General features: G+C 49.3%; 1 long non-coding RNA gene across 1 annotated transcript; it reads right to left on the reverse strand.

Annotated features, from left to right (window-relative positions):
- Positions 1 to 4,663: 4,663 nt before the first annotated feature.
- Positions 4,664 to 10,466, reverse strand: LOC138750390 (uncharacterized). Its single transcript, XR_011349305.1, has 4 exons — positions 10,356 to 10,466; positions 9,040 to 9,229; positions 8,285 to 8,362; positions 4,664 to 5,146 (listed from the first exon to the last, which is right to left on the reverse strand). It is a non-coding gene; the product is annotated as an uncharacterized lncRNA (long non-coding RNA).
- Between the last annotated feature and the right edge of the window lie 668 nt (positions 10,467 to 11,134).

Raw genomic sequence — 11,134 nt, forward strand, 5'->3', positions numbered from 1 at the left:
GTCATCTGCTACGTGTGAGTTATCTCACACCCATTTTTTTGGGAGTTACCGCATTGCGCGGGTTAGACGGGAGGGGGTATTTTTAACCTCCAACCTGTTTTTTTTTCCTTTTTTTGTATTATTAGATTAAAGAGTTAAGGGTTTTCTTTTGTGTTTATAAAAAAAAGCATAAGAAAGTATTTGATTGTTTAAAAAACTAAATATTCATGTGGTTTTTTTTGTAAAGTTTATTCAGTAGATAAGGAATATTTGAAATTTAAATGTGAATGGGATGGATAAGTTTTTTTTAATATTTTTTCTTTAACTTTAAGGTGAAAGGTGTGGTAATTCTGGTGTATATTATTTTGCTATTTTAGTTATAGAACGAAGGGAATAATGGTGAAAGTTATAAATTGAATTGTACAATTCTTAATGAGGCTTGAATTTTGTTTGTGGCTTATGCTCCATTTGTTGAAGATATAGATTTCGTTGCAGATGTATTTTTATATTTGGATATCTGAATTTTAACGTAATGATTGGGGATATTTAAATGTGGTTTTGGAGCTTTTATTGGGTAATTATTCAAGGTTAAAAGGGAAAAATGGTGGAAGAGTACCAAATTTGAATTGTACAATGTTTAATGAGGTTGGAATTTTGTTTTAAGATGGCAGTTTATGTGACTAATATGATGATAGATGTGAAGTTAGTTGATATTTGGTGAAGGTTTATCTCTATTGAGAAAGTTTTATTTTTCATCTTTTTTTTCTCATGCTACAATTTTTTTTAAAGAATTGATTATTGTTTCAGAATTTTTGATAGACAATGTTACTGATTTTACTAATTTTTTATATTAAGTTTGTTAATTATATGTTTCATCTTAACTCTGTTAAATATATGCATTTAAGTTTGATTTAATATCCACACTCCTGTTCGGCTCCGAATCATGGGTCCTCTACCGGCACCACCTACGGCTCCTAGAACGCTTCCACCAGCGTTGTCTCCGCTCCATCCTCAACATCCATTGGAGCGCTCACACCCCTAACGTCGAGGTACTCGAGATGGCAGAGGTCGACAGCATCGAGTCCACGCTGCTGAAGATCCAGCTGCGCTGGATGGGTCACGTCTCCAGAATGGAGGACCATCGCCTTCCCAAGATCGTATTATATGGCGAGCTCCCCACTGGCCACCGTGACAGAGGTGCACCAAAGAAAAGGTACAAGGACTGCCTAAAGAAATCTCTTGGTGCCTGCCACATTGACCACCGCCAGTGGGCTGATAACGCCTCAAACCGTGCATCTTGGCGCCTCACAGTTTGGCGGGCAGCAGCCTCCTTTGAAGAAGACCGCAGAGCCCACCTCACTGACAAAAGGCAAAGGAGGAAAAACCCAACACCCAACCCCAACCAACAAATTTTCCCTTGCAACCGCTGCAATCGTGTCTGCCTGTCCCGCATCGGACTGGTCAGCCACAAACGAGCCTGCAGCTGACGTGGACTTTTTTACCCCCTCCATAAATCTTCGTCCGCGAAGCCAAGCCAAAGAAGAAGAAAGAAAGAAAAAAGAAATATGTTTTTTAAGTCTGATATCTTAGTATTAATTACTTTTCTTTTTGTTAGTATTTTAATTGGTTATGTTTTTGTTTTTTTTGTAAGTGGGTTTTTTTCTCACATATATTATTAAGTTTATTAATTCTTCACTCTTTATTTTGGGGGGGAAGGGGGGGTTGGACTAATTTGAGTTGGGTTATTAATGTGTAATAATTATTGGGGAGGGTATAGTTTATTTAGATTACTGATACTGTATTGTAATTTTATTATTTTGTTCTTAATTTTTAAATGTAATTCTATATGTTATTCATGTTATAAAATCTTAAATAAAGTTTAAAAACAAAAAAATGATGTCGGCCACAACCGGTATGAATCAGTGATAAAAATTAATCGTACCAGTGAATTCTTGCAGCCCCTTCATATGTGGGGTTTGAGGAAGCACTTAACAAACTCTACCTTTTCAAGCAGGGTTTAGTTCCGTGCCTGTTGATTTGACCCCCAAGGAAGTCGAACGTTTCCAACCTGAACTAGCACTTAGAAAGGTTTATATCGTAAGTCCAAATTCCCGCAGCCAGGCGCACAATCACATTAGACGGTCATTGTTTAGCTTCATTGCCACCACTTTGACATCTTGTGGTTACTGCCACCCTCTGCTGTTGGAGAATATCCTCCTTGATCTCAGCCCCTCAATGTAACTAAGAACCCCTAAAATGTCCCTAATGTTTTGGCCTTCATCACTACTCCTGGCAAGGCATTCTTGACACCCACAACTCTGGGTAAAAGAAAATACCCCTGATATCTCCCCTAAATCTTCCTCCCTTTGCTTTAGACAGATGTCTTCTAGTGTTTGCTACTCCCATCTGGGTTTCAGGCAAACTGAAGGGCATCTTTCACCGAGTTTCTGGTTTTCCAGCAGTTCTGGATGTCTATCTCTGGATGCTCTACTCCGTGGACCACCCCGCAGTATCCCATCTAGTCCTGGAGTCTCTGTGTCAGCAATGCTCTGCTGACCACTGCCTGATGGCTTTGTGGTCAAATGTGTTTGTCTATGAAACCGTTCCCAGGAAGGTAAAGGGGCAAAGTCCTGCTGACTGGAACATTGTGCAGCACCAGGGCCAGGCCAATCTTTCGCAACACCTGAGCCAGGTAGAACCTCAGCACAGAGCAGCATTTGGTGCCCTTGCACTTTGGTTACAAACACAGCCACACACAATTATGGTCATGCTGGTTACACCCTTGTCCCCATTGATTGATGATGTACACGGTCCTTCTCCAGACTCTATCCATTTTGGACCCCCACATGAAAAGGAAATTTGTTTTGGGAATTGACAGGGTGGTGGTGTGGGGATGGGCCAAACCTGGCCCACGTGCAGCAGGACCGAAAGTTCCTTGCACATTGCACCTGATAATCAGGTTTTACCCGAATGACAGAGATGGGTATCTGTGTGGTTCTCCCTGTCTCCTGGACCTGGGGGTCTTTGTACTGCTCCCCATCTCCTTAAGTTGGTGCTTTGTTCTCCACCACCCCCACAAGAAATCCAAGACCCCTGGATGGAGGGCAGAGGCGCAGAGAGATCAGTGAGAACACGGGTAGTTTCAACAGGGTGGGGTCCATCCAGGCGCCTGATAACAGGAGGAACCAAGTGGGAAGGAGGATGCAGGGCATTCGATAGCAGGACATTGCAAGAGAGTGGATTCCTCGAACTCTTCAGGGGAGAAGGCGCTGGTCGATCCATCGGTTTAGGTGGGGCAGGGTATAGACATGGCAGCTGACTGGAATTGTCAGCGGGTTACTGAGACCTGGGAAAGGAGGGGAAGGAGGGTGCAGTAGTGTTCTGAGAGTGCTGAGGGAGAGGCAACATGGGTGCCACCTCAAGGCAACGGTCCCCTCATTGTTTGCAGGGATGGGCTCTGTAAATAGACTCATAGATATCCAGCACAGAGCATCTTTGTCGCCCTGCCATCAGGAAGGAGATATGGAGGAATAAAAGCAGAGCAGCCAGGGAGGGAAATAGCTTCTTCCCACAGGCCGTGCGATTGACAAGGCAACATGAGCTGGATGGCAGCTAAGAATGAAAAGTGTGAGAGGAATATGGACTGATTACAACAGCTCAGCTAGCAGGAGAGAGGGGCTGAAGGGCCTATGTTTTCTCTATCTGGACCAGCTTTTGAGTTCAAGCTTTAAAAAACCCAATCATTTTTAAATTTAATATCAATGGTACAGAATGAATCAAGAGACAAGATGTCTGTCCAGCAGCAAGCGTCGAAGGCACTTCCTGAAACGGAGGCTCTGAAACCACAGGGAGGTTCTGGACGGAAAGAGGTCCAGCTTCTTCTGGAAGGAGGAGAGGAGAGGCAGGGGAAATGCGGGGGAAGGAAAGGGGAGGGGAGGGGCTAGGGATGCCGTCCACCGTTCACCTCCCCTTTCCTCTACCCCGTTCCCCTCCCCTTTCCACTGCCCGTTCCCCTCCCACATCCCCTCCCCCTTCCAGTCCCCAGTTCCCGTCCCCCGCTCGCCTCCCCCATTCCCCTCCCCCTTCCCTTCCTCCTACTCCTAACCCTAACCCCTAACAAAATCCTAAACCTAACCTTAACACTACCGATACCCCCTACCACCACTCCACGTCCCCTAACTCTACCCCCACCCCATCCACTAACCCTAACTTTATTCCTACGCCTATGCCACCCCCTAACCCCAACCCTAATGCTACCCACCATCCCCTAACCCCAAACCTCACTCCTCCTCTACCCCCCTGCTCCTACCCCCTTCCCCTATACCTAACACAAGTCCACTTCCCCGAACTATAGACCTAACCATAAACCAAGATATAGCCCTACCCCATGTCTCCTAAAACTAACCCTAACTCTACCCCACTTCCCCAACCCTAAACTAAACCCTATCCCTATCCCTTACAACCTAACTCCTTCCCCTAACCCTACCTCCTACCCCTTCCCCATACCCGCACCCCCTACAACTATCCCCTTCCCCTAACCATACCTCCTACACCTTCCCCATACCCACACCCCCTACAACTACCCCCTACCCTATCCCTTACAACCTACCCACTTCCCCTAACCCTACCTCCTACCCCTTCCCCATCCCCGCACCCCCTACCACTACCCCCTACCCTACCCCTTACCACAACCCCTACCCTTACCCCCTTCCACTACCCCCTTTCTCCTACCCCCTTCCCCTCCCCCTCCTTCCCCTAGGTTAGGGGTAGGAAGGGGAAAGGGAAGGGGGAGGGGAAGGGGAGGAGGAGAAAGGGAGGGGAAGGGGGAGGGTTAGGGGAGGGGATGGGGGAGGGGAAGGGGAGGGGGAAAGGGGAAGGGAAGGGCGGAGGGGAAGAGGGAGGTGAAGAGTAGAGGGCTGGGGTTAGGGCATAGGTGTGAGGGCAGGGGAAGGGGAAGATGAGCGGGAGGGGGTTGGGATGGAGGAGGGGTAGAGGAGAAGAGGGGAAGTGGGTGAAGGGACATGGAAGAGGCAGGGAATGGGGTTGGCAGGGCCAGAGGGATATGACGGGGAGGGGTTCAGGCCATCATGATGTTGTCCGTCCTCTGTTCAGCTGGGATGCGAGGTTCTTCTGGACTCGTGTCTTGTCTCTGAGATCGCTCCTTCTCCTGGGAAGAGAAATACGAGTGATAGAGATACTGTCTCTGAGGCCTGAACACAATGACTTTGGAGGGTCCCAACACTTCCCCCATCATCCCCCCTACCCCTGAACCCTCCCCTCCCTCACACCAGTACTCTCCATTTTTCTTGAATTCCTGTCCATATTAAAATCCTTTTCATGCCTTTTTTGGTCAAGCCTCTGCTACTACCCCAACAATGCATTCCAGCCACCCACTACATTCTGTGTGAATAAAATGTACCCCTCACGTCTTGCCTAAATTTCCCTCAGCTCACCTTATTTAGACGTCCTCTGGTATTCTTGCCCCAGGAATGCACACAATATTCCAAGTGTGGTCTGACGAGAATTTTATACATCTGCAACGATACCTCTCGGTTTTTGATCTCAATCCCCTGACTCCTGAAGGCCAGCACACAATACACCATCTTAAACTCCCTCTCAATTTGCACAGCAACTTTGAGCGATTTATGGCCAGGATCTAAATATATCTCAGTCCTGCACACTGTTCATAATCCTGCCATTAACCAAGTGCTCTGCCCACACATTCTTGTAATCCGCATTCAATGAAGATATTGGTCTATATGAAGCTACTTTTAATGGGGCTCCAACCTTCTTTGGAATAACTGTTATTCGTGCCCTTGAAAATGACTCTGGAAATCAACCTGGACCAGTTGCTTATTTAAGTACATCTGATTTACAGGATATAACTCCATCTGTCACTTCTCTGCAAACTGGATGACCTATGACAACCTTCTACACTGTCTACAACATCTCTACCTCTGTGTCATCCCCTGACGTACCCACCCTCCCACTCCCATCATCATTCATAAAAATCACAAAGAGCAGGGGTCCCAGAGCAGATCCCTTTGGAGCGCCACTAGTCATTGTTCCATCTACTACTACCCTCTGTTTACTGCAGACAAGCCAATTCTGAATTCACACAGCCAAGGCTCCATGGATCCCATGCCTCCCGACGTTCTGAATGAGGCCACCGTGGGGACCTTGTCAAGCACCTTACTAAAATCCTCGTTCAGCACATACAGACCTTGACCTTCATCTATCTCCTTTGACACCTCCTCGAAAAACTCAATTTGACTCGTGAAGCAGGACCTGCTCCTCACAAAACTATCGATGAGTTTTCCCAGCATGTTTGGGCATTGCCCTCGGCCCCAGCATCTGCAGACTTCCTGGCCAGTCCCTCCCTTACCCCTTCCCAGAGCTTCCGCATCCATTAGAACATCAAGCATTGCTGCCTTGTACAGGCCCTTTGGCCCATAAAGGCTGCACTGACCTTTGTAAATGTTCTCCACAACCTTTACCTGTACCACACCCATAGGAACATAGGAAGTGGGAACAGGAATAGGACAAAAATGGCCTATCGAGCCTGCTCCGCCATTCAATACGATCATGGCTGATCTAATTTATGACCAAACTCGACCTACCCTGCCTTCTCGCCATATCCCCAAATTCCTCTATCATGTAAAAATTCTGTTCCCTTACATCCACATGCTCGTCTCAGAGACTTTTATATGTACCTATTCTACCAACCGCTACCACTTTCTCCGGTGACGCATTCAAAGCTCTCACAACTCTCTGCATAAAAAAAATCTCCCCTCACCTGAAGCGGATGCTCTCTGAGATTTGCACCTGACACTGTAGGAAAGGTTTCTGGCTGTTCATTCCATCTAAGCCCCCCACAATCTTATTTAGAATAAGTTATTAAGCTGTGGAAGGGGCAAGTTGGGAGACGGAGGAGGGGAGAGAGCTGGTGGGGGAGGGGTGAGAGCTGGTGGGGAGGGGACAAGGCCGTGTTGTGGAGAGGGATCAGGACCGCGTTGAGGTGGTGAACGGACAGACATGGGTGGATCTACCTGCCGAAATAAAGGAGCAATAAGAAGGCCATCTCGGGATCTACCAGCATCTTCTGCGGCTTGATGTCTCAATGGAAAACCCCCTGAGGATGGAAGTAGGCCATGCTCTGCTACAGCTGGTACATGAACATCTGGCAACACAACGATATAACATGACCCCACTCTGCCTCCACACTGGCCGGGTCTATATCCTGAGGGTAAGGGGAGGTGGGTGAAGGGCCCCTCCCTGCCAATCAACATCCATCCTCATCATCCTCTCCACCCCTCTCCCCTCACTACCCTTTCTCTCCTCACCAATACCCATTGAGACCCTCATGCACCCTTCATCGATATCCAGTCCCCAGCGAGACTCAGCCAGTAAACTCCTTCATATCCTCCAACCCCACCATCCAAGCTTGCCCCAGTGGACAACTTGACCACCCAGACCCACAACCACCTTGATGTAGATCATGGGAATGGGCTGCTTGGCCTTGTTGAAGTGCTGGACCATGCAGTGAACCGTCTCGGGAACATAGTCCAGACCCAGATTCAAATAAACCTGCTCTTCCTCTTGGACACAATACAAACATGTCAGCTGGATTTACCCTCCAAAACCCCGTGCCTCTCCCAACAGGAGTGCCAGCCCCTCCTGCTCTCTGTAGGCCTGATGCCCCCACTGCTCAACACAACATGGCATGAATCCAACGGCTCAGCGAGCAGAGCGTCAACAGGCCGTAGTGGACCCATCCGCTGCCCCATCATTCGGCTTCTGGTGAGACTGCACAAAATGTGCAGCTCTGACCGCCCTCCCTCATGAGGCAAGGATTCACCGGGGGAGAAAAACCATTGACGTTTCGAGATGAGAAATGTTTGCAGCCGGGTGTTGGCTGGGGTCGAACATGTGGAGGCTGAGTTGTTGGGACGATTCAGAGCAGGCGTTGATTTGGAAGCGCACCAAAAGGTGCCAAAAGTGAGTTATGGGGGAAAGTACATTCGTGAAATGAATTGGGGAAACAGACTGGAGGGGCTGAGTGGCCGAATTTGGCGACCTTGTATTGTGGTCTTGGCTGCTGCTGTCTGGAGTTGAAATGGCAAGAGGTCATGAGTTAATGGGTGAGGAGCAGGGCAGCCAACGTCAAAGAGTCAGCACTGGTCAGAGGGGCAGGATGGAGGCAACAGAGAGGCTGCAGCGAGACAGATCGATTGAAGGAATGGGGAAGGTAGCAGCAAATGATATGCATCAGAGTGAGGGTGGGGTGGGTGCAGGTGGATCTTACCTTGACTACAGAGGAGAAGTTGAGAAGAGGGACAATGATGGTGTGATCCAACTTTCGCACGATCTGCAGTTTGCGGTTCTATGGCGAGAGAAGAACATCAGCAAGGCTGGGTGATGGGTCGGGGCCCTGAGGGGCAACTTGTCCAAGTTGAGGGGGGAGGCGGGGAGGAGATTTGTCAAGAGGTCAGAGGTGGGGAACTCCAAGGGAGGCCGAAGTGGGGGACTTTTCGAGAGTCAGTGGGGGGGACTTTTCGCGTCGCTGGAGTGGGGACTCGTCAGGGGGTTCAATGAAGTATCATTTCAGTTTTTATGATTGTTTTCCCAGCTTCTACTAAACAATGAATTTGCAGAAAATCTTTGATATTTGCCAGGTGAGTGTGTGTGTGTGTGTGTGTGTGTGTGTGTGTGTGTGTGTGTGTGTGTGTGTGTGTGTGTGTGTGTGTGTGTGTGTGTGTGTGTGTGTGTGCGTGTGTGTGAGTGTGTGTGTGTGTGTGGGGTGGGGGGTTGTGTGTGGGGAGGGGGGCTGCTGTTGTGGGTTTGTGTGATTTTCTCTGTTTCCAAACCCCATGGCTGCTTTGGTCTCTGTCAGATGCTCCTCTTTCCACCCACCCTTCAAAAATGTGTTTGGGGTGTTTGTCAATTGGGTGTAATTGTGTGAAACGGGCTCATGTGTCGCAAGGGCCTGTGAACGTGCTGTAGGCCCTAAATTTAAATATCAGGGTTTTTCATTTCCACACAACTGCTCCTCCCCCTCACCTTGAATCTCTTGTCTTGCAAGATCTTCTTGATGGCAATCAGCTCTCTGGAGTCCACCAGCCTTGCCTGGTACACCACACCGAAAGATCCATTGTCGATGATTTTAACATCTGTGCAGGACTCCACCTTGGGGACGTTGGGTCCATGACACGGTGTGGCCACCTTTGTTGTGACCTTATTGCCATGTCCTCTGGGGAAGAAGCAGCAGCATTTACACACCCAGAGGGTACACAACAGGTCATTTATCCCAACCCAGCCTTGCTGTCCAAGTTAGTCTCTACCCCTCCCTCTAACTCCCTTCCAAGGGTCACCTAAATGTCAGAATTGATCCTCTGGTGGTTCGTTCCAGCCTCTCAGTAGAAATATTGCCACCCCAGGTCCTTTTATGATCACTCTCCTCAGACTGAGGCCAGTTCTGCAGCCGTTCACTTTGTCTACAACCCTCCCTCCATGAGAGGATCAGGTCATCCTGACCTTCAGCACGTCCCGGTGAGATGAACCACTCTGAACCCTACCACGGGTTTAGCAGAAGCCCTCCACATTCCCAGAAGCTCAGCAACACCGTGATCTTCCATGATGCAAGCGAGACCTCGTCGCCTGAGGGAGCAGGTGGTGCGGAGAGAGCCCCACTCTTCACCGCTCAACTCTGTTGGGTCCGCCGCAGCAGAAACACTTTCTAGCACCTTGATCCAGGTCCACTGGGGGAAAGAATCCTATCCCGGTTGGGGGTGTGTGGGGGTGTATGCAAGGGTGGAAGGGATCTTGTAACCCGGTGGGGGGGGGGTGGCGGGTGGAGGAGCGGTCGTGTCTCTCAGTGGACAGATCCCATTCCAGGTGGAGGGGGAGCTCTGTCCCATTTCTGTTGAAAGGTCTGCTTTCCATCCCCCTCGCAACTTCTCTTCTCCCTCAGACACCTCACACTCTCCCCTGCCCCGAATCCTCTACCACACTCTCATCCCCCACCCAACACCACCCCCATGGTTTCCCCAATGCTTTCCGTCCCCTCGCACCCCATCCCCCCAGCTCAACCCTATGTCCCCTATCTCTGATCTAATCTCCCTTGACATTAGCCTGTGGTGCTACCCCGTTCCTTTGTTCTCCCCTCCTGTCCTACAGACCCCATCCCTGTATCCCCTCACATGCCATTGTTCTCCCCTCCCCAGTCCCCTCCAGCTGCCTCATAAAGTGCCCTGCACTCAGGATGGGGAGAGGGGATTAAATGTAGCCTCCATTCTCTCCGCCCACACTGGGTAAAGGATGGTGCCAGAGGAGTCTCTGTCCCAGTAGGGGAGCCTGTAACAGGCTCTTTATCTCACCCATGGGTGCAGGGTGCTTCCAAACACAACCCTGTTGATCAGAGGGTCCCTGGGATGAGACAGCGTCCTACTCCGACACGTGGGCCAGAATCCCCTTCCAGGAGAGGCATCTTTCTCTTGCTGCTGTGCCATGGCACGACTCAGCTATGGCTGCCCCATGCAGTGACATCATCACCCCCTCTGTGTCATCATCTCCCCCCTCTGTGACACCTCCCCTCTCTGTGACACCCCTAGTGTAATGGGCAGGGACATCCAACCATTTAAATCCTCCTCAATTTCCCCAAGCAATGGGAGAATAATTCAGCTGGTCTAAATTACTCGTTGTTATCTATTCTAACTCCTAGATATTTGATCCCATTTTGCCGCCACATTTGTTGACTATTTTCTTGACATTGGCTCTAATCCCCCTTCCTAAGTGACATGATTTTGCACATATCCCAAAAGAACTTATACCCAGAGATGTCCCCATAGTCCTCCAGGGTGGAGCACAACTTGGGCAATGAGTGTATCCGGTCTGTCAGATATATCAGAACAACTTCTGCAAATAAATTGATTTCATGCTCTTCCTGGCCTGTTCTGAAACCTTTAATGCCTGAATCCTGGCAAATGGCCTCAGCTCATCGCTCCATGGCCAGTACAAACTCACTCACTGGGAGTGTGGGGGAGGAGTCAGACCTTGATTGGCATGCCTGTTGGCTACCTCTGTCCCTCTCATCTCGACATCAGTGGCTCAGGTTGGGGGTGTCTGTGCTGCCTCCTGCAGTGCACAGCAGCGCTGC

Source organism: Narcine bancroftii, unplaced genomic scaffold, assembly GCF_036971445.1.
Source record: "Narcine bancroftii isolate sNarBan1 unplaced genomic scaffold, sNarBan1.hap1 Scaffold_133, whole genome shotgun sequence".
Taxonomy (NCBI): domain Eukaryota; kingdom Metazoa; phylum Chordata; class Chondrichthyes; order Torpediniformes; family Narcinidae; genus Narcine; species Narcine bancroftii.